Source organism: Arvicanthis niloticus, chromosome 17, assembly GCF_011762505.2.
Source record: "Arvicanthis niloticus isolate mArvNil1 chromosome 17, mArvNil1.pat.X, whole genome shotgun sequence".
Lineage (NCBI taxonomy): Eukaryota > Metazoa > Chordata > Mammalia > Rodentia > Muridae > Arvicanthis > Arvicanthis niloticus.
In genome coordinates this window covers 52,889,383-52,913,015 of record NC_047674.1, presented here as the reverse complement: position 1 = coordinate 52,913,015, position 23,633 = coordinate 52,889,383, and the positions used below count along the sequence as shown (strand labels likewise).

The 23,633-nt window shown below is 40.9% G+C and overlaps 2 protein-coding genes across 11 annotated transcripts in view; one reads left to right on the top strand and one right to left on the bottom strand.

Moving 5' to 3' along the window:
• The window catches only part of Supt3h (SPT3 homolog, SAGA and STAGA complex component), a 319,869-nt gene extending 310,898 nt beyond the window's left edge, over window positions 1-8,971 (bottom strand). The window contains exon 1 of one of the 2 annotated variants that reach the window (XM_076915253.1): window positions 8,779-8,971. The gene's annotated coding sequence lies outside the window, so the exon portion shown is untranslated. The remainder of the gene's footprint in view (window positions 1-8,778) is intronic. The other variant, XM_034521570.2, reaches the window with a different exon arrangement.
• Window positions 1-23,633, top strand: part of Runx2 (RUNX family transcription factor 2) — a 314,966-nt gene that overhangs the window by 30,106 nt on the left and 261,227 nt on the right. The gene's annotated exons all lie outside the window — the stretch shown is intronic.

Here is a 23,633-nt window from a genome sequence, read left to right as displayed (position 1 = left end):
GCCCAATTCAAAGACCATTAAACATTTTATAAAGTCCTTTGACACCAACTACTGAAAGAAAGAAAGAAAGAAAAAGAAAGAGAGAGAGAAAGAAAGAGAAAAAAGAAAGAAAGAAAACGAAACTTCATTTAAACTGAACCTACAACCAAACACATTAAAAAAAAAACTAATGCTAAGAAAGGCTATCACTTTCCTTTAAGCCTAAATTTATCGTTTCTCACAAAGACTTTTGAAATAATTACTATTTTTATAAACAAAATAAGAAACAAAACTATCTACAGTGCCTTGTTCCATTTTGTTTTTGAGATAGTCTCATGTACTCTGAGATGGCAATGAACTTGGTAACTTCCCTGCCTCCACCTCCTACATCCTGGGATTCCAGGCATGTGCCATCAAACTCCAGCTTGAAACTTGCATAAAAAAAAATAATAAAAATTTAAAAACATACACATGCATACACACATACACACACACACACTCCCAGCCCATGACCAGGGAAAATAGGAACCACAGATTTCTACAAACAGAACAGTCTTCCTTTTTCAAGAACCTCCCCCAGTGTTCTCCAGGTTTCAACACAAAGCCTGGAGAAGTGTTAACCTCAAGGATTATGTATTAACCTCAGCCTCCCAAAATCTGAATTTGAGGTGACCCATTTCATACTTGATATGCATGCCATTCTGTGGGATTATACTATGGCCAAAACTTTTAAGTGAGACACTGCTGAAACAATGTGTCCCTTTCTTCAGTTTCAGATCTACTCCTTGTTTAACTTGCTAAAGAGGGCATACTTCATAGAGCAAATTTAAACTAAGGTAGGCCAGGTCCTAGGTTTGAAGCCCAGCTTTCTTTCAATTGACTCCCCATTAGAAATGTTTCCTGTTTTGAGTATTTATTGTTAAGAGGTAAAGGGTCCACATCCAAATTCATTATAACCATGATCAGCCTTTCACAGACAGGTTACTTCATTTCTAAGTCAAACAGGTGAATAACATTTTCCTTGACATGATGAGCTGATAGCTCATTAGACTCTTCAGACTAACTGTTCCCTATGCACACATTTTGTCTGATGATTTGGATAATTACTTCTTTAGACACTGACTTATTTGCACATCAAAGTCCTATCATTCCAACGCTTTACTTCCTTTCTTCCAGACATAAAAAAAAAAAAGTCTGTTAAAAGCAGAAGCACTCAAGTCAATTTTCGCTAATAAATACAGTTAACATGGAACTGAAAACCTACTGTAATCTTCTCAGTGGGTTAATGTCCTGCAGTTGTTTCGGCTTTCCTAGGAGATGCAGCTGCTTGCCATATTTTACAAAATGAATTCAGATGTGCAGATTGAGACCCAGATCATTTCAACATGCCAGTTTAAATGTGGACTCCAGGAAAAGTTCATTTCTGATTACTACTGCATTAACCAAATCACTAAACCAATAGTCAATGCTGTGCCAAATCTGGAAATTCCCATTCCAGAAAATAAAAATGTATGTTTACTTCATTTAAACATATTTGCATGTGTATGTATAAAAGTATTCATGCATGCAAAATTCCTTTCATTAGAAAGTACAGCTACCAAATACAAAAGGTTCCCATTGTGGTAAAGGATAAAAATGGACATCACAAAAGTAAACCAAGCAAAATGCCAGGCAGAGTCACTGAGTGTCATTAAAGAACATACTCTTGTTGACAGAGTGACCAAAGACGACATCCATGAGAAACATCTTTCATCATACATCTCAAAGACTCTGAGTACTTTCTGTATCCTAGAAGTAATGTCAAAATCTGGGCTCAAAGCCTAATGGCCAACCAGCCATTATGAGACGTAACTAAGATGACCATGTTTTCTACTACACCACAGGCGAGGAACATTAAGTCAGATTCATGCACTTACTCTGCCATCTACAATCTCAATCCTAATATTTCATAACCTAGATATCTCACATAATATAAACAAGTTTTTATAATTAGTAACATTTTGTAAAACCCAAAGGCAGGAAAAATTCATAGCTGAGTCAACATTATCACATACCCCACTTTTCTTTTGTTATTACAAAAGAATCAAATTACATCATAATCTGAATTTCTACTGATATGAAAATTACCAAATGATCAATCACTACAAATACAAAACCTCTAAAGCTTAAGAGCATAAAATGTCTATAGCATGCAGAATAACACAAGTCTTCTAGACATGTGCAAAACAGAGCCATTGTCTTTGCCAGAATATAGCACAGGAGGTGGCAACTAGTCCAGTTCCTGACAGAGTCCTCTTTTCCATTTGAAATCTCCTGAGCCAGGGCATTAGTTTCTTTCATTTCAGCATCCTGGCCTTCCCTTCGGCCATCTGTAACGTTCTGTTTAAATCAAGCACATCAGCTTGAAGCTACACATATCCCAGCATGGCTATGGCATGTTCTTAAGATAATGGCATCATATCACAATGTCAAAAGGTTAGATATCTGTAGCTTATAGCATTCAAGGGTTTCTCTAGCCCAAAGGTTCAAACTCCTTCTACAAAACAGTTTCAAAGGCCTACAAGGCACATGGTCAGGTAGCCACAGCAAAAACCTCATTTCTCAAGTATCAATTTCCTCCCTTTCTCAATGCTATGACAAAATGTCTGGCAAGAGCCACTTAAGGAAAGGTTTATTTTGGCTCACAGTTAGAGGGGATACAGTCGGTCATGATGGTGAGGTCGTAATAGTAAATAGTCCTACTGATCCACTGTTAGGAAGCTGGTGTTCCAGGTTTGTCATAATAATAGTCACACTGATCCATGGTCAGGAAGCAGAGACAAATGAATGATGGCATTCCAGGCTTTCTTCCTCTTTGCTTTGCATTAAGTTTTGGATGCTATCCTGTAGGATGGTGCTACCCACTTCGGGTGGGTGTTCCCTCCTCAGCTAAAGTTCTTTGTAAACACCCTCAGAAACATACCCAGAATGTGTCTTCTAAATTATTCTAAATCCAGTCCCACTGACAATGAAAATCAAACATCACAACTGGATAATATTATCTTAGTGAATGTGAATTATTTTATTTTCATTCTAAGCTTCTGCGCCATACTGAATCCCTCCTCCAACAAGTGTCGGATGACTGCGTCTCTTACTATATGCACTTTGGATTATTTATCCATAATTATTGGGCACTTACTAAAAGCCAAACATTCTTCTATGTCCTCAGGAAGTAATAGTGACTAAACAAACCCAGAGAGGGGTGGGGGATGCATCACAGGTGAGGAGTAATACTCAACAACAATTTGAATCAGTGACAGAAAAACAAATTAAACAAATGGATTTCAACTACAAGATGACAATTAATAGAAGACCTGAGAAAAACACAAATGGCGATTCTCATGATCCTAAGACCACTGTGGGTACAGTGGAGTAGGCAGAGGATAAAAGCAATCAAAAGTAAGATCCAAGAGTCCCGAGGAGGAAGTATATTACAAGCCTTGAAGGTTATTGGCGGTGGAATTTTACTGGATGATAATATGAAGCTGTTGAAGACTTTTGAACTCTAGATTTTTTTTTAAAAAAAAAAAAAGACAGACAGGGTGAGGCTTCTCTGTAAGCAAGGGTGTGACCCAGGAAAGCAGAAGCTACTGAAATTGTCAATGGTTCTGATTAGACAAAAGATGTTGGTATTTTTGATTACTGTAGCAAGTGGAGATAAGAACATAGTCGAATGCAGAGATAACTGGCAGGTGAAGTAGACACTGGGTATGTGAGAAGAAGAAAATGACTCTGAGGCTGGGGACCTTGGAAACTAACTACCATTGCTATGAAGCAGAAGGGTGGAAATGAGAAAAAAATGCCTTCAGTTAAGACCATATTAAGATAACTACTAGACCCTCAAGAGGAGGGTCCTGCAAAGCCTTGCTGGAAGTGTTAAAAGGAAGGAGATAGTGCAAGGTTGACAAATACATGTCTTATAAGATAAGTGCCATGGTGAGGGGAGTTTGGTTGGTTTGACTTGCCTTGGTTTAGTTTGGTGACAAATGTCTTGCCTTATAGCACAAGCTAGCCTTGAAATTCCTATATAGCTCAGGCTAGCCTCAAACTTTCAATCTTCCTATCTCTGTCTTTTAACTGCAGAGATTAGAGGCATGTGTTACCACACCTGAAAATAGTGACATTATTTAAAGGCCTAACTAACCAATATACCAGAAGCTATGAGGATCAAGTGACCTCTCAGGTCCACTCTCACAAAATCTATTTCAATTTAAAATAAGCAATTTTTATAAAATGGGATAGACCTATTGCTCAATGAGAGAGCACTTGCCTTAAATACATGAGTCACTAGGCTGAACTCCCAGCAATGTGGAGACACAAGTACGTGTGTGTGTGTGTGTGTGTGTGTGTGTGTCACGATAACAATATCCTTGTTAGCTAAGGATGAACAGTTACCATTAACGTACAGACAGCAGAGCTCTCTGCTACACAGACATGGGAGAACCTATTACATGTTAGCCTAAGCTTCTATTCCATGTGCCTTTGTGCCTACTCTTTTTAAAATACTTATTCTAAAACATTATTCTGTACATAAAGTATACCTAAAATGTGCATGGCGACAGCTGACAATTCATCCTAAAACACACACCATCTATACACTGCAGCAAACCCACTTTTCCAACACTGAAGAAGGCTGTGTTTATGTAAAAGTCAGTGACTGATGGCTTTTTTCCAAGTATGGAGGAAATCTGGATTGTTATGTAACAATCCTAAAAGTAAGTGGTTTAGCACTAAACAAGACTTTTCTGTCTGTCTGTCTTTCTTTTTAATGAGTGGATATGTTTAAGCATTACAATTCTCTTCTAGTCTAGAACTGTGTTTTGGAAACAGTCAACCTTAGGAGAAATCTGTTATCAGCTGGTATTAAACATGTACAAGTCAACGAAGTATCTGATGGGATTAAAGCACTATGTAGCTCATGGCAAGAGAAAAAAGAATTGATGGTTTAGGGCTTTTGCTGTATTAGCTCACAATTTTGTTGTTTTTCTTTTTTTCCACAATCACCTTACCAGGCCAGAATTGCCCCACCACTGATGAGAAAACTAAAAATAATGGTTAAAGGTTTTATTTTATTTTATTTTATTTTATATTTTAATGTATGGCTAGAGAGATGGCTCAGTGCTCAGTGGTTAAGAAAATACAGTACTCTTCCAGAGAACCCAAGTTTGGTTCCCAGAGCCCACATCAAAGGTTCTTAAGTTCCTGTAACTCTACTTCCAGGAGGATCCAACACCTCTGGCCTCTGTTGGAACCTACACAGCCATGTGTGTATATTTATAATTAAAATTAATCCTTTTCAAAAATTAAAAAGAGCTTTGATTCCAAGTACCTGACAACCTGACCTATGTAGACACATATCTTAACAAAAATCATCAATGGAAAACAATGTCTATATTTTTCATTTGTAAAAGATGCTTATCTCTTGATACTCTGAGTTACAACCATTGCAGGCAAAGGCTGACACTGTCACTATGTTATCTCAAAAACTAGTAAATGTAAATGCTTTGTTTAGATAGTCTTTATTAAAAAGAAAACCACAGGCACATGGCTAAACAACAGGCAAAAATTTAACGACACAAACAGGAGGGAGGGAACCAAAGGATGTGAGCAGGCTTCAAACCACAGTGTAAGAATCACTAATTTCACCCAAATCCCTCATTTTTCAGATGAGGAAACTGCAACCCAGAGGGGTTTAAGGACACACCACTATTTAGTGATACAAGCTGGGACTAACACTGAGTCCGTCCTTTCTACGATACCGGTGGATCATAACTCACAAGACCTCCATAAGGGGTCTGTCACAGTTTAACTTTGCTGGGAGCTATCCACTTAAACCCACCCACAGTGGAGCAGAAAAGGGTTGAGCGATGGAGTTCAAACACAGGCTCTAAGGCATAGCATGTGACCTTGGGCAACTCAAGCCACCTCTCTTCATCAGATCCTCTACAGTAGAAACTTAAAATACTTCTCTTCATGAAATAATGACTAAGCAAGATCTGGTGCACAGAAAGAGCTCAATTCTTGTGAGACATGACAGTGAACATAAGCAAGGCACAGTTCTTTTAAAACATTTCAGGGTTCTCACTAATCAAGCTCAAAAAAGGAAGCTTATGGGTGGGGTAGTCTTTTCAAGACTAAGCTAGCAGGAACACAGGAGACATACAGGGCTCTGTGGCAAAGCTGATGACATTCAAATAGCAAATAAAACAGTTCATCCTCTTCAGTTAATATCAATTCAGTCAACACAATAATGCAATGGCTAAATTCTTTCTCATAATTTAAGTGAACTATAAGCAAAATCAGTAATATTCTAATATATAAAAAGCAAGTTTCTGGTTGATTTACTATGTGACCTCATCAAAAATAATGTTTTCAACAGGGATACTCAATCTTCTGATCTTATTGTACTAGCACATTTGTAACCCCTTACACCAAAGGATTTTTTTCCTCCCTAAAGAGAACCAACCATCAGACTACCCATGATTTTTATACAGCATACAAGGTTAAATTGACAGTGGCTAAAAGAACCGACTCACTCTCTAGCCTTACTCCAGATATCACTCAAATAAGGGCAACAGCATGGACTTCCTCACTGTTATCAACAAGTGGATTTTGGAGACTGCAAAATAGCTAATCACTCCAAGATTATGTTAAGAATTTTGACAAGCCTAAAGAGTGTGGCCATGTTAGCTCTGTCCAAACTGAAACTCAGTTGATCATATGAAAGAAGCTCTAGTAGTAAGTGTGCTGGGCCCTGACTTACCCCAGAAACATTAAGATAGCCAGTCCACTTAAGACCAGCTCAGTGTGATTTTCATGCCATGAACTAGTCTCTGCATATGATGTAACTCATAACCTTTAAGCTGCCATTCCAGAACCAACGATTATCTTCAGCCTTAAGGTCAAGGCCAACATTTTACAAATATCAGCTGGGAGCTCAGGGTGCAATCTACCATGACAGTTTTGTTTTGTTTTGTTTTTTCCCCACTTAGGTTTATTTTCAAGGCCTGAGTGCATAGCTTAGTTAGCAGAGCAACCACTTAATATGTGGGAGGACCTGGGTTCAACCCCCAGCACAAAAAGGGAAGAAGGAGGGAAGATGGTGAAAGAAAGGGAAGGAGGGGGAAGTTTTATTTTCAAGATTTCCAAAAACTCAAATACTTAGGCATATTTCAAAGAAAGTGGTCTCATGACACATTTATCACCAAAGTTTACTTTTCTCTTCAGAAGTCTGAATATGAATACTAAAATGATTTCAAAATTTGCTAAAAGGTTACTATTATAATTTATTGAACTGCTTTATGATACAAAAAGTTAAGGGGGAATCGCCACCTTTTAAATGGGGGGAAAACCACAACAATAAAAAGAGTTTAAAGTTTTCTCTAAGAACTAACCAAATGATAAAAGGCAATGGTAACCACACATAATAAAAAAAAAAAAAAAAAAAAAAGACCTCTAGTTAGCACTGTTGTCTTTCCAACTAAATCTGACCTTAGCTTTAGAGCCAAAGACTCAGAGTATTTTACTTTGATTTGCCAAGCTGTAAATAAATACTAGCAAATCTGTGCTTTGAATGAAAGACATTATTGGGATATAATCATGATTTCTTAAAGCATAAATATTCCAAAAACTGGCCTCTTTGACTTAAAACATAACCAAATTAAAAAAAAAAAAAAAAAAAACTGTAGCCAGTTCTCAATTTTTTCAGACCTGTGGGACTCCATGCAATAACCACGGTACATGTGTGTCTACTTACATTGTAGTGCTAACCAATTAAAAATCGAGCTCTTCAGTGACACCTGCTACATTTCAAGTGCTTAGAGCCACCTGCACCAGGCGCCTACCATATTGGTAGCCCATAGCGTATAGCAGTTCCAGCTTGGTAGAAAGTTCCCTTGGGCAGTGCAGCTGAGGAAAGGCAGGAAACTTGTAATAGCATGGTTAAGCACGAACCGGTTGTGCAAGGCATTATCTAGAAACTGTCCCTTAGTTGTCAAATTCCACCTCCCTGGAATACACAGAAATTCTATCAGTTGTTTCTTTCCTTAAGCAATTCTTGTAACAATGAACTGCTCCTCACAAGTGCTGAGAACCCGGGTCTTATCCCAGATAAATATGCACTCGTTTCTTTTTGAGTTTCTACTAACTCCAGGGACATGAAGCTAATTTTAATCCGGGTGTACAATAACAACACTGCTACCAGGATCCTGTCTGAACGTCAAATATATTCCACTCTCCCTATAACTCTTATCACTTGTCACATCAACTATCCTGACTTGAAATAGAGAAAGCAAGATGACAATTTCCTTGAAGCTCAAATGTAATTAATCACGGCTGGCGTGATGTAAGCTTTTAGCACACAGATCTTCTCCCAGAAACCTGAGTTTTTGAGATAGGCTGTGATGATCCCCACCTACAACCCCACACCACCAGCTAAATGATTTAATTCCCCAAAGGGGTCCCAGAGGAGCTCTGACAGCAGCGTCGCTGTGTCCTCTGTCCCCTGCACGCTGCAAGAGCTTGCCTTCTTGAAGGACTCCCCACCCATCTGGGTGACAAGAGAACCGGTGCCTCTCCGCCTGGCCCCAGGCTCCCCTCGCCTCACGCCCACCGACGACGGGGAGGAGCCACGGCGCACCCCTGCGCCTGGCGGCCTGCACCCTGCTGGGCCAGCAGCCTGGGGCCAGACCTCTGGCTGCCACGTCCCTGAGGTCCCCATGACCAAGCCCCACTCCCCGCCGCCCCCACGCGCCCCACAACCTCTGCTTAAGACACGTGGAGGCACGGCTGCGCGTCCCGCGTGGAGATTTGAGAGGGGACAGAGATGACGCGGTGTCTGCGGTGGCGGCCCCGGGACACGACGGGCAGGGGGCGGGGAGTGGGGGGCAGAGATTGTAGAAAGGAAAAAGGTGACTGAGCTAGGCTGGAGGGGGGGGGTAAGATGGCGAGAGAGCCACTATGAGGGGCGGGGCGGGGGTAGCAAGCCTGAGGTGACTAGAGGGACGGGCGAACCCGCGCGGCGAGAGCGCATGCGCACTCAGCTAGCCGGCGCGCGCGGTCGCGGGACTGCTCCTTCTACTTCCGCCACACTCCGGGGGCGGGGCTTCGCGCTCCCGCCATGGCGGGCGGAGCGGCGCGCGGCCACGCGGCAGAGCCTCAGAGTGGGACTTGGCGCGGGCTGAGGAACCGGGTTTCCTCTGTGCAGATTCTGCAGCCTGTAGGAGTGAGCCCGAGGAGCTAGGATTTTTTTTAGAGTCAGTGACCTGAACCGGGAAATTGTCTATGCAAGCTTCCCTTTAGGGGTCGGTCTGGTGATCAGAATTGTTTCGAGTGACAAAGGGGCGCAGAGTTCGGAAAGACCCGCGCCTCAGAGAAGCACTGTGTGGGGACTCAGCCCATTCTGGGACCAAGAAACACCGGCTTCATTCCACCCCACTTACCCCTATCCCCCCTTGCACAAAATCAAAATCCTGTGGCAACTGATCCGCATAGTTTTCCCCCAGTTCGTTTCCACTAAGTTCAATTACTTAAAGAGCATGCCTTGGTTGATAGCTTTCACTATTGGGAAGGCTTTATAAACAAACAGTGGTGATTTTTCCTAAAGATTTGACCTGGTCCTCATTTAGAAATCTTGTACCACCTGTATTGAATTGTATGTATGACCTGTCTTCCGGCGTTTGATGGTTGCAGGTATAGTTCTTTAATGAACTCAAGACAATGATGTATGATGCTTTCACTCAGCTGTTCGGGAAAGCAAACATTTATTATCCTACCACTTCAAATATTATTTTTATTTTATTCTTATGTTATTTATATTATTCATTGTCTTAGGGTTTTACTGATGTGAATAGATACCGTGACCAAGGCAAGTCTTACAAGGACAACATTTAATTGGGACTGGCTTACAGGTTCGGTCATCAAGGCGGGAGCATGGCAAGCGGTCAGGCAAGCATGGTTCAGAAAGAGCTGAGAGGTCTACATCTTCATCTGAATGCTGCTAGCAGAATACTGACTTCGAGGCAGCTAGGATGAGGGTTTTAAAACTCACACTTGCAGTGACACACCTACTCCAACAAGGCCACACCTACTCCAACCGGACCACACTTTCTAATAGTGCCACTCTCTAGGCCAAGCATATACAAACCATCACATTCGGGTCTTTACCAGGTCTTTTCAAGCACTACAGCATCCATTTATGTCTTGCCTATGAATGTATGAGATCCGAAATAATCCTATTTGCTTAATGTCTTTACAACAGCCATTCATGTGATTATCTCTCTGGATTGCAGTTGTCTTGTGCTTAGTTCTCTCTAACTACCAGACACTTCAATAGTTGCCAAATACACTTCCAAGAGTATTTTTAGAATGCGGAGTTTCAACAGGAAGTGTAAGATCCAGCCAGGCTTAGTATGCTGTATATGGGAAAGTAACCAAGAATTGTCATTACTTCCTTAAAAAGTAAGATTAGATTATATACAATAGGGAAAAGGCTATTTTTTTAGTACATTGCCAAGAAAATAGGAGATTGGGCTGGGTGTGTAATCCCAACATTAGAGAAGTCAGGGTCAGCCTTGATTACATGGTAATTTTAAAGACCAACCTGAGCTGTCTTAAAGTAAAAAAATAAATGAACTGCTATGAAAACAAGAGGCAGACTATCCAAAGAAATAAACTTCCATGCGGATTATTTTAATTAAAATTCTGCTCAATTAATATCACATAGGCATTTACCTCCAGAGATAAAGCCCAGATTTGACTTATAAACAAATTATAACTGTCAGGTCCAAGAGAAACTTGGGACAAATGGCTATCTGGTGCCTGTTAGCTTAACAAAACATATGCTGCCCTCCAGGCTTCCTCGGATTCACAAGAACCTGTGGCTCTTCCCAGCTCTGCTCTTTTTGCCTCTTACCCCAAACCTTTCTAGTTCATGGGCTTCCCTCACCCTCTGTTTCAGCTATGTACCCTCTTTGACCCCCCTCTCTCTTGCCTCTCTGTAGGTCTCCACTGCACAGACTCTCTTAGCCTTCCTCTCTTGCTCTCCCCAGCTCTCCTTTCATGGCCATATCCTGTCTGCTGGCCATGTTCAGTCAGCTGCTTTCTCTTCTTGCTCTGGACCCTTTCAGATGCCTCTGGCTCTACTCTCCCTCATTCCTACAATAAAAACCTTCCCCTCACTCATACCTTGTGGCAGCCATCTCCTGCTTTTATACAAAAATAAAGCTGAAAATGAAGCTCTTGTGAAGTTAAAGCTTTGGAGACCATTAGCTCTCAGAAAAAGAAATGATTTCCAAAGTGGGTGGGGAAGCACAACAGGAGGCCAAGTGACATCACACCACCAGAAGAAGGAAGAGGAGGAGGAGGAGGAGGAGGAGGAGGAGGAGGAGGAGGAGGAGGAGGAGGAGGAGGAGGAAGAGGAGAAAGAAGAAGAGGAGGAGAAGAGGAGAAGGAGAAGAGAAGAAGGAGAAGGAGAAAAGGAGAAGGAGAAGGAGAAAAGGAGGAGGAGGAGGAAGAAGAGAGGAGGAAGAGGAGGAAGAGAGGAGGAGGAGAAGGAAGAGAGAAGGAGGAGGAGGAGGAGGAGGAGGAGGAGGAGGAGGAGGAGAAGGAGGAGGAGGAGAAGGAGCAGCAGCAGCAGCAGCAGCAGCAGCAGCAGCAGCAGCAGCAGCAGCAGCAGCAGCAGCTGAGGAGCCTATTTTCAATGATACAAGAAAGAAGCCCTCATTCTTAAAAGGACAGCAGAAGCCATAGCTAATAGGGACCATCTCTATGAGGAAGCCACTTCTTCACATAGGGGTGGTTCACTTCAAATAACCTGCAAATCTTGCTCTTGTAATCCATGATTTTAATTTGTTAGAACAATTATGAGAGTATCTCACTGTAGAAATACAGAACTTCCTTGGGCAGGACTGAACACTAGAATTTTGCTTGTGTTGCTATATTCCATTGCTTTTCTGACATGAAAAACTATTTTTGTGTTGCAATCTCAAAAGCAACCTTATTTTAATTTTTAGACTAAGTACTTCCTGTCAAGTTTCTTAACATCACTGAGCATCTGTTCTTATACCTATAGAATGAGACATTAAATCTATTGAGCTAAAACCATGCTTCCTAAAAGTCTATGCTCCTTTAAAATAGAAATCCCCAAAAGCTAGGTCCTAAAGTTGTGCAGAATAAGTTTAACGTGTTCACTTTTGAAATGCAAGTGAATATGAAGAGTTCTCCCTTTAAATGCATGAAGACGTCCAACTCACTTTATAGATTTCAAAAGAAAAAAACAATATGAATATGAAAAAAGTAATTTGTCGATGCATTAGAAAAAGAGATGATAGTATTTATTCATGATCAAACTGGCTTCTCCTACCTTCCAGTTGCATTCATGTATTTCAAAGCAGAAAAAGCAACATAGTGATCAGACATGTTAAAGATTGCAATGCTTGATAGCTTTCAAAACTGAAGTCATGGAGTTGCAGCACTGGCTCAGCAGCTAAGAGTTCTTATTTGAAAAGGACCCAAGTTCAGATCCCACCTCTCACATGCTGGCTCACAACCATGCATCCATAACTCCAATGCCAGAGTATTTGACACCCTCTTCTGACTTCCAAGGGCACCAGACATATACATGTGGTACACATATTTCCATGCATCTGAAACACTCATAAAATAATATCAATTAATCTAAAACCCCAAACTAATCATAATCATCCTGCTAGGCATTTTTCATTCTACCCAGGTTTAACAAGCCAGCATCTTTTAAATGCTTGGCCACTGAGAAAACAATCATGATTTTTTTTTTGAGAGGCAAACTAGGAAGGGAATCTTAAAACACCTGGCTTTCAAAGCGCTCTGGAAGTCTCCAAGCAAATGGGAACTTACTCCCATGGACTCCGGTGTCTGATACTTGCCTAGAAACAAACAACTTTCACTTTACAACAAATATTTACCATGTATCTGACATACCCTAGAAGCTGCTGAAGTAAGAGTACACAGAGCAGATACCCAGGTCATCGTCAAGCTTACATCCCAGTAGAAGAAATCCAATAAACAACAAAATAAATAGCTACATTCTGTAGTCTATGTGAAGGTAGTGGGTTTTACCAGGAAGGGAAAAAAATGTAAAACAGAAGGATATGGGATGAGGGAGTTGTCACTGAAAACTGGCAAATTGGGGCCAGACAGACTGAGAAAGTGCTGTGGGGTATAGACAGTCAGAAGGAAAAGCATATTGCTACAATGTCTGAAGGGTCAGGCTGAGTCAAGTCGCTGAGGCTTAGGTCTGGTAAGGTGGAAGTTCTACCCAAAGGTTATGAGCTGGAGAAGAGTTACCCAGAAAGAAAATGATGTGGTTTGAGGTCAGAGAAGTACAAGGAGAGCTGACAGCTAAGCCTTCAATACAAAAGCCTTCAAAGGGCGCTACACATTCAAAGCACGGCAAAGGTATGCTTTACTTTGTTTTTAAGAAAATGTGAGGAAATCAAGTCTCTTTTATTTAAAATAAAAAAAGAACAAAAATAAAATAAAGTATCGGGAGGGGGACTACAGTATCTGAAAATAAGATAGAGAATTCAAGTTGAGCCCAGTATACAGAGTATCCAGTTTTTCAGTGTGTTTTAGCGGAAATATTGAAATGTGAAATTGGACGTATTTTTGATGAATTATTCAAATAACTGCTTTCCTCTTCTATTACATATGGAAACAGAGCCAAAAATTAATTGGTGCCATGTGCAATAAACCACAGTGTGGCTCATGCAACCTGCCCTTCCTGCTTCACACCCCAAAGCTGGATGCAATAAGCCTATTTTGACTAAGTAACTCTCAGATCAAGTGTTACATAATGATCAAAGAATGTAAAAACAGGCTTAATTTCTAGCATTCAACAGAATATATATATTTATATATATATAAATATATATGATATACATATATATTATATATTTTTTCTTTTCTTAGAGTCTTTTTAAACAACTTCACAAACTCAGTCAGGTATAGTGAAAAACAGATGGGTTCTGGTGCCACATTTTGGCCACAGTAACTTGCTGTTGTTCAGCCTCTCTGAAACTAAGCATCCTCCTCTGTAAATTGTTACAGGCTTTAGATGGAAGAGTCCTGGCAGATTGAACATGCTACTTAGTGTGCAGCTAATGTTGTAGTCCAGCTTTCAATGACCTACTTGAAATTTTATAAATTTGGTCTTCTAGTGCACTGAGTTGGGAATATAAAGAGAAACCTTATCTCAAATATCAAGGCTTGTTTCTGATAATATAATAAATGTATATGAACATGACTATCATTCTTTGTCATCTCTTCTTCTTCCTCCTCTTCCTCTTCCTCCTCCTCCTCCTCCTCTCTGTCCTTCTTCCTTGTTTGTTTGAAATAGTTGTGCAGTTCAATCTAGCTTCAAATTCATGATCCTTGGCTTGAACCTGGGCAAGGCTGGAACTCTTGATCCCCCTGCCTCAGAATCCCCAGAATCTGGGATTGCAAGCATATAGCTCCATGTCCTCCAACAATGAGACAATTACTCTTTTTGACAAACATGTATTGAGGTTCCAGTTGGTACAGGAAGCAAGCATAGTTAGGCACTAGAAACATAAAGATTGGTAACAGAGGTCCTGTCTTCCCAAAGGCTTATTGCTTTTAAACTAGGAAAGCCAAAGACATTATGACAATATCTAATGTCTGCTGAGTTGTCCTTGACCTTTGGCCTGTAGGTCAGGATGTCTGGAACCACCATTCCAGCCTTATGCCCAACCAGACAGTTCTTCATATTTCTTTGGGGCTAATGTTTTCCGCTGTGGCACTGGACTCCACTTGATGCTAAATCAGTGAAATTTATGGATGAACTGCTGTGTATGTCCCTGTTCCACAAACAATCACTCAAATATGAACTGAACCATTTTCCTAGATTTCACCTCAGTGTGGCTTCATAGAGTTCTTTATGGCCATAACAAACTGACTGAAGTTTTGAGAGGATGGAAGGTGTTTCGCCTCCATACTGCATTGCTATGTCTTGGTACAATGCCCCTTTCAACACTGTGCTCAAACCATCTCTACCCACAAATGCCCATGCGCTGCTAATACGGTGTGTTTTGGTCATGTCTCTCTCTAACCTGAGATTCCAGAAACCCCACTCTTTGAGGCTAACTGGCCACCCAGCTGCTTGTACTTTCCTAAATAATTTGGAGTTCATTTCCTTTGCAACTGTCAACTCTAATATTAACTAATCCCCTTTCTGCGTATAAATTGTAGAAGATAGACAATTTGGGCGTAGTCACTGAGGGCAGTGAATGTGGACTGATGCAGAAAAAAAAAAGTCAAGGTGGGCAGCCTTTCTCTATCTCAGTAATTTCATCCTTCAATTGAGGATAACAATAAGAACTCTTACAATAATGCTGTTCTCACGTGGGAATGAATATAGAGTCTTACACATTGTTAGCACTTAATTTTCATTAATGTGATTCTTACTACTAAGACGATGAGTCAGAACTCAGTCTTGGAAAGTGAGTCATCTGTGAACAGAATGGGGAAAGACAATTTAAGCAGAGGGGGCAGCATTAGGAAAGTTACGGCATATTAAAGAGAATTGCAAGTCCAGCATGATGGAGCTCAGAGTCTGGGAAGAAATTTGTCAGGGTCAGATCAAAGGAAGGCTTAGACATCAATTGGGGGTGTGGGCTTTATATAATTAGAAATCTGGGGGTGTTGAAATTATTTTTAAGGTGATGTCATGATTGCACGAGCCTGTTAGGAAGATGGAAGTCATCTGCAAGTTAGAAGGAGAAATCAGAAGAAACAAACAGTTCAGTAAAGAGTAAAATAGGGCAGAGATGAGCCAATGTGGAGGAAACATGAGAAGATGCAGAAAGAAATGGAACATGAACTGTTATGGGACTCAGTTACCAACTGGTAAAATGTGAGGATCAGAATTGGAGAGATGGCTCAATGGGAAAAGCACTTGTTGCACAAGCTTAAGGATCTGAGTTTGAATCCTCAGAAATCCTGTAAAAATCCAGGCATGGGAATGCCTTCCTGGAATCCTCATGCTCCCATGGGGAGATGGCAGATGGAGACTGAATAATCCATTGAAGCTCCTGTGCCATCTAGCCTGCCATATGTAGCCTTCAACTACAGAAGAAGAAAAAATAATTGTAACCCTATCACAATCAAACAGTCAAGGTTATCTTCTGGCCTCCACACACAGAGAACATCCTACACATCACAACATCACACACACACACACACACACACACACACACACACACACACACACATTCTAAACTCAACAAGGGAACTACCAAATGGATTTTGGATTGCCGCATAGATAGATAGCAGTACCATTTATCAAGACAACAAGGAAGACCAGGAGTACAAGTTTGAGACATGCCATGTTTTAAGATGACTGCACAAAATTGCAAATTGATATAAGCAATAGCCAAATGAAATAACCAAACAGCATTAGAGGCAAAAACCTAGAGCAAAGTCTAAAGTCTAAAATCACAGGATTAAATCTGCATTACTTTTCTAGTGCCGTGATAGAACACCATGGCAAAGACAACGAAGAGGAGAGAGTTATCTGGGCTTATGGTTCCAAAGGGTCAGAGTTCATGATGGCATAGCAAAGTCATGGTAGCAGAAGCAGGAAGCTGAGGGCGCACATATTGAACCACAAGCACAAAGCAGAGTGAGTGAACTAGAGATGGATCAAGTTTCTAAATTCTCAAAGCCTGCCTCCAGTGACATTCTCAAAGCTTACGTCCAGTGACACACTTCCTCCAGCAAAGCCATACCTCCTAGAACCTACTCAAATAGCACTATTAACCAGAGACCATGTATTCAAAAATCTAAGCCTACTGGGGACATTCTTATTAAAATCACCAAGATAGACATGTAGCTTTAGGATCCAGATTCATTGCTTTACACTCAACATTCAAATATGATGTTTTGTCCCATTCCTATATTCAGTCTAAAAAAAAAAAAAAAAAAGGAAATATTCTCACTGGGATCTCTGTGAACACAGCTGAAGCTAAACAATGAAATGGCCCAGACAGCCCCTAGAATAAGGACAAGCGAGCCAAAAATCGGGTCCTTGACATACGCAATGAGTGAGACAGACAGGCTATAAAGACCACTGAGAACGTAGTCAGGAGAGCAGTGGCAAAGAGGCACATTAGTGATACTAACACAAGAGTTAATGTCAACTGGACATAGTTCCAGGTGGGCTCTGGCAAAACCAAGTTTTATAGAGACAGGAAGTGAAATTGGTTTTTTTCTGACTTAAGGGAGGAGCAGATAAAGCAAATCCTTATTCTCCAAGAACTGCTTGCCATAAGGAAACAGGGTGGCTTGAAACATATCAAGGGACAATGTTCAAGACATTTGAGCCTGTTTGTGGGGTTTAGAGAAAAAAACTGGCCCAGAGAATAAGGTCGAACACTTGGGATAGAAGAAAGTCAATGATAATTGCGTTGGGAAGTTTGTACAGTACTGGGTCCTGGAAAAGACAGCAGAAGGCTCTAAAACAAGTCCAAGAAGTGGCTACGACCTGAAATAGAAAAGAAGGTAGACTAGGAGAAAGAAATGAAGAGGAAGCTGTCCATACCAATTGACCCTAGTTTTTCCTAATGTAGGAAAGAAGCTACATGAAGAAAAGGGGGATGACAAAGTAAATCTTATATAAAATGGTCCAGGGTGGCTGGGCCACCATGGAATGGGAGAGCATGAGCAGCTGGCTGAACTGAAGCTAGTCAGTACAGAGCAGCGATTCTGACATGGAATTACAACATCTGCTTCTTATTAGAAAGGAATACGTGGTCCCCATCCCACACCTACAGAGTCAGAAACCCCCAAGGGCAGCCTCTGTGGTCTGCCTTAGCAAAGCCCTCCAGGCGATTTTGAAGTACAACCCCTGGGAAATGCTTGCACAGAGTTTCTACGGAATCTGTGGCTTCCCCAACCACCAAGCAATGACGAGGTACAAACTGTGATACCTAGCCATATCCTAGGCATTTTTTTAGTAATATTTTCCATATTGCAATAAAAATACATTAACTTGGCATGTTAGAGATTCTGTAAATTTCTGTGTGGAAGTGAGTGTCATGCAAGGTTTTAAAAATCTGAACAAAGAGATTCCTTTCATCTGAATTTCAGAAAGCAAATACTGTTTTTAAAAAGTGCCTCACTACCCAAGTTTTAAACTTATAATAGAGAAATAATGAAATTGCCATTCACTTCCTCCAAAATATTCCATGACTCAACACTGTAATAATAGTTCTCTGATTTTGCTTGGGCACTGCTGTCATCTCAATCTTAGCAATGGGGATCACTTCTCATGGGGGACATATTTATGAATGAATATTCATATTTCATTCATATTTATGAATGAAAGGTTCTCAATTTTAAGTCTCCTTCCCATAAATTTATCTTTGGGTCTTGATTCTGGCTACTGCCTATCTGGCAGCAAGTAATGACCCCTGGTAAAATAACTGAGCAAACAGTAAATGATTGTTAATGAACTTGGAGGTGGCCATTTAAGCAAAGCCCAAGAGTAATGAAATGCATGTTCCTGACTGAGCCTTTTATATGTCAGACCAATAGTAAAGTCATTTTCTGCTACCATTGTTCCAACAATGTTGTCACAGTTCAAATATTTAGAGCCTAGTTTGGAACCATTTTCACTATCTGGGGAATGTTCTTTTGAATAACCCCCAAACAATGGAAAAGCCAACAGACTCACCGCCTAGAAGGATTTTAGGAATTTATTTACATGCTGACTTATCCAGGTGTGTCTTACATAAAGAAATATGGGATCTAGGTATCCGTATTTAAAAACCATATGTGAGCATGTAGAAAACAACGAGACGGGCCTCCAATTACTTTTACAGATAAGACTGAGCTCTCAAAGTGAATTTGTATAGTGAGCAAATAATGAGTCAATGGTAAGGAGAGCTAGCAAGCCTGAATCATAACCTGATTAAAATACTATGTAAATAAGGAGAAACATTGTCATGGAACAATGTAAAAGCAGATTTAAGCACGTTAGCTTAGCACATTCCAACACAGTGGGGGTATACACGGAAAAGATGAACAAGTCAGGCTCTCTGGATCCCAATACTCTGAAATTCAAATTTGATAGCTACTTCGCCTTAACCTGATTTTACTGTGACCAAGCAATCTTTACAATTTTTTTCTTTTCTTAATTCCAAGAATGGTGGGCTGGTTTCTATGAATAATATTTTACTTCCAAATATGTCGATAGACGCATCGGGAAGTTTCAATTCATATTCCAATCGTATTGTCTCACTGCAAATCAGTAACTCAGCAGTGAGGGTTTTATTTGGATCTCTTGGAAGCTCAAGTGTGTTCATTCTAGAGGAGGGATGTGTTGCCTGGTAAAAGTGAAGGAACAAATCCCAGACCTGAATATCACTCTCTGGGGTTTTGGCACTCCATCATAGCAGCAATCCAACCCAGGTATCTGCGGTATCAGTCAGGTTTCCATAACCATAAACAAACAAACAAACAAACAAAAACCCTACAGGGACAATTAATTTGTGAAGAAAAAAATATTTATTGTGAGTCATAGTTTGCAAGGTCTAGTCCAAGATTAGGCAAGTTCATTGATTTAAGTCTCTGATGGACAGGCCAGATGCTCCTGCCCTGGGAAAGCATGATGCAAAAATAAGATGCTCACATCTTCAGAAGGTTAGCAAAAGAGAAGAAGAAATTGAGGTCAGGATCCCGCAATTTCCTTCAAGGATATGCACCCAGTGACCTAAGAAACCCTGATCAGCTCTACCCTCCAAAGATCTATTAGTACCAATAACATCAACTCAGATGTGCCAGACCTTTAACACATTCATGGACAACAAGAGGAAACAGGTGCTTATTCACATCATAAACGAACCCTTCACCTTATGAAAGTCCTTGCAAATACAGAGAACTTAAAGATGGTGAGAACCCGAGAAGGGTGAGAAACTGAGTTCAGTCAGAAATGCAGTGTTGACCTAAGTAGTGTTGACGACTTCTTCAGGTGTACGTGCGAACGGGTGAGCAGATCACTCATTTCAAGAGTTTAGTGAGTTAGAAGATGGAAAGAGAGATTGGTAAATGGAAAGAGGGCTGGTAATGAGGTTTCCCCCCTCCATGAGAAGGAGGGGGGATGGGGTCAGAGATATATGAGGTACAGCAAGGGAGGCAGATTCCTGGAAATGTAGGTTCCTAAGGATGTTGGGTGTGGGGAGCAAGGAGCACAGGTCTTTTGGAGAAAACATCAGAATTATTCTGAAATATAATTTTTACTTACGTATTTGTTTCTTTTTATTTGGGGACTGCTGGGAACTGAACCCCAAATCTTGCTCATGTAGGCAGGCAGTCTACCACTGGTCTACATTGTCAATCCTGATCGGCAAAGTGTGAATTGTGCCATTCATCCTAAAATATGGGCTTAAGGGAGGGAGTGAGAAGACGTGCAAGAGCATTTGGAATAGAAAAGAGAGTCACAAAATTCAGGGGAGACGATCATTTCTATTTTCCTTTACCTTACACTACAGCCTATAAAAGTGAGCCTCTTGTCTGAGTTAGGATTACTGTCTTAGTTAGGGTTTACTGCTGTGAACAGACACCATGAACCAATGCAACTCTCATAAGGACAACATCTAGTTGGGGCTGGCTTACAGGTTCAGAGGTTCAGTCTATTATCATCAAGTCAGGAACATGGACTCATCCAGGCAGGCACAGTACAGGAGGAGCTGAGAGTTCTACATCTTCATCTGAAGGCTGCTTAGCAGAATACTGACTTCCAGGCAGCTAGGATGAGGGTCTTAAAGCCCACACTCATAGTGACACACCCACTCCAATAGGGCCACACCTAACAGTGCCACTCCCTGGGCCAAGTATATATAAACCATCAAAATTGCTGTTGCTGCAACAAAACTTCATGGCCCAAAAGTAAGGTGGGGAGGAAAGGGTTTATTCAGCTTACACTTCCACATTGTTGTTCATCAGCAAAGGAAGTCAGCACAAGAACTCAAGCAGGGCAGGAAGCAGGAGCTGATGCAGAGGCCATGGAGGGGTTTGGTTTACTGGTTTGCTTCCCCTAGCTTGCTTACCCTGCTTTCTTACAGAACCCAGGACTACCAGTCCAGGGTTGGCATCTCTGGCAGTGAGCTGGGCCTGCCCACATTGATCACTAACAGAAAATGAGCTACAGCTCCCTCTCAGGGAGGCATTTCCTCAGCTGAGGCTCCTCTCTTTCTGATCACTGTAGCTTGTGTTAAGTTGACACACTAAACTAGCCACTGTATCTTTTAAATAAGCCATGAACAATTGAACTCAAATCAGTTCAATGTTAGAGGAATATTAATTCTATTACTACAAAAAAAAAAGGATCTTGTTTTATGAAAAAGCTTTCTTTCTTTGGAGGGGCTTGCTGCTTTTGGTTTGGAGTGCTTTTTAAAGATTTGTTTTAGTTTTTCATAAACAGAGACTCACTGTGTGGTTCAACATGGCCTCAGACTCACAATCCACCTGCTCCATCCTCCCCAGTGCTGAGATTATAAGCATGTAACACTATGACTAGCTATGAAAAGATTTCTTTCTTTCTTTTGGTTTTTTGAGACAGGGTTTCTCTGTGTAGCCCTGGCTGTCCTGGAACTCACTCTGTAGACCAGGCTGGCCCTCGAACTCAGAAATCCGCCTGCCTTTGCCTCCCAAGTGCTGGGATTAAAGGCGTGTGCCACCACTGCCTGGCATGAAAGGATTTCTTAATTAAAGATGTAAAACCTGAGTAGTATGGTCTTTTGACAAGTGCTAAGGCTTTAGAGTAAGAACCTCTTCTAACAGATGTTATGGAACAAATTTGTTGAACCAAAATAGTTTCTTTAAAAAAAAAATTGATTCCATATGAGATAACTAAAAATCTAATTTTTATAATTATGAGTAAACTATTAAGCTATTGTCATTCCATAAGTTCGTCACTTTGGCTGCACAATTCACTGGTTTAATCCATTTATTGAGCTGGATGACTATCACCAGAATCTAATTTTAAAACATCTTCACTTTCTCAGTAAGATCAGGTATGCCCATATATGATTACTCTTCACCCCTGATTCCAGACTTTGATAACTACTAGTCTACTTTGTCTCTCTCTATTAGACAATTTTGGGCATCTCATAAACAGAGTGGGTTAGTTTTTAATTTTGTGGATAGCATACTTGGGGAAACAGGACACAAGCAATAGAATTTGTTTGGATTGATGGTTTCAGAGCTCCACCATTCTCCATGATGGAGAAGGCATTGCAGAATAGAACAGCTCACCTCTCACTGACTTGGAAAGTGTATGTTGAGAGGGTGCAGGTGGTAGTGGGCTTCCTTCACCTTTCTCTTTTAGACCATCCAGGTCTTGGGACAATTGATACCATGCACACTCAGGGTGGGTATACAATTGGATGATACCATGCACACTCAGGTTGGGAATATAATTAGATGATGCCATGCACATTCAAGGTGGGCGTACAATTGGATGAGACCATGCACACCCAGGGTGGACTTTTATCTCAGGTTAGTTGGGTTCTAATCTATACATTGGGCGATAATTTGTTGCAGTAAATCTCCAACCCCAATAAGCCCATTAAAAAACCACACAACTCAGTTACATTATTTATAAGTTGCACACCTAGATTGGGCAGATTTACTACTACACTCTATTCCCCAGCTATGAGATCCCTTGTTACTTACAGTTTTTCTGGGTCACATAGTTCTCTTCTATCTTCCTTCCATTTCTTCTTCCTCTCTCTTCCTCTCTCTCCTCCTCTCCCTCTCCTACTTCCTCTCTTCTTCCTCTCCAAAACCTTCAGCCCCACCCTTCCCTTTCACTGCCCCATCACAGTGAAGAAGGTTCACATGAAGTCACCACTTGATCTATTCTCCCGGGAAGCAGCTCTTGAGGAAGCAGAATTTGCATCAAAGTACAAACAGCACCAGGGCAACCCACAACATAGTACCCCTTCATTTAGTTCTTCTGCAAACACCTCAGATTTAGACGAGTGCTCTATCTGACTTCTAGGCTATTTCTTAATCCACCAATATTGACAATTAAGATTATTCATCACAGGGAGACAGATACATAGATCTGAATGTGGTATCTTTCACTTAGCATAATGCCCTCAATGTTCATCCATTTTGAAATATGTCAGTATTCCATTCACTTTTTATGACTACATAGCGAGACCCAGTGACTAGACATTTTATTTATCCATTCACTAAGATGGACATTTGAGCAGTCTACACCTTTTGGCGGCATGAATAATGCTCATACGTGCTTCGGACAAGTGTGTGGATGCATGTTTTTACTTCGCGTTGCAAACCTGGGGGTAGAACGTCTGATTCGTAGGGTAGATCTATGTTTCACATCTAAAGATGATGTGATGTGAATCCAAATGTCTCCCAAAGTTGCTGCACCATTTAACATCCCTGCCAGCAATGTTTGAGGTTTCCCGTTTCTCCACTCCTTGTCAACATTTGTTCTTGTCTATTTGATCACAGGAATCTTAGTGGACGTGAAATGGTATCCCCCAGTGGTTTCATTTGCATTTCCCCAATGACTAATGATGCCAGGCCTA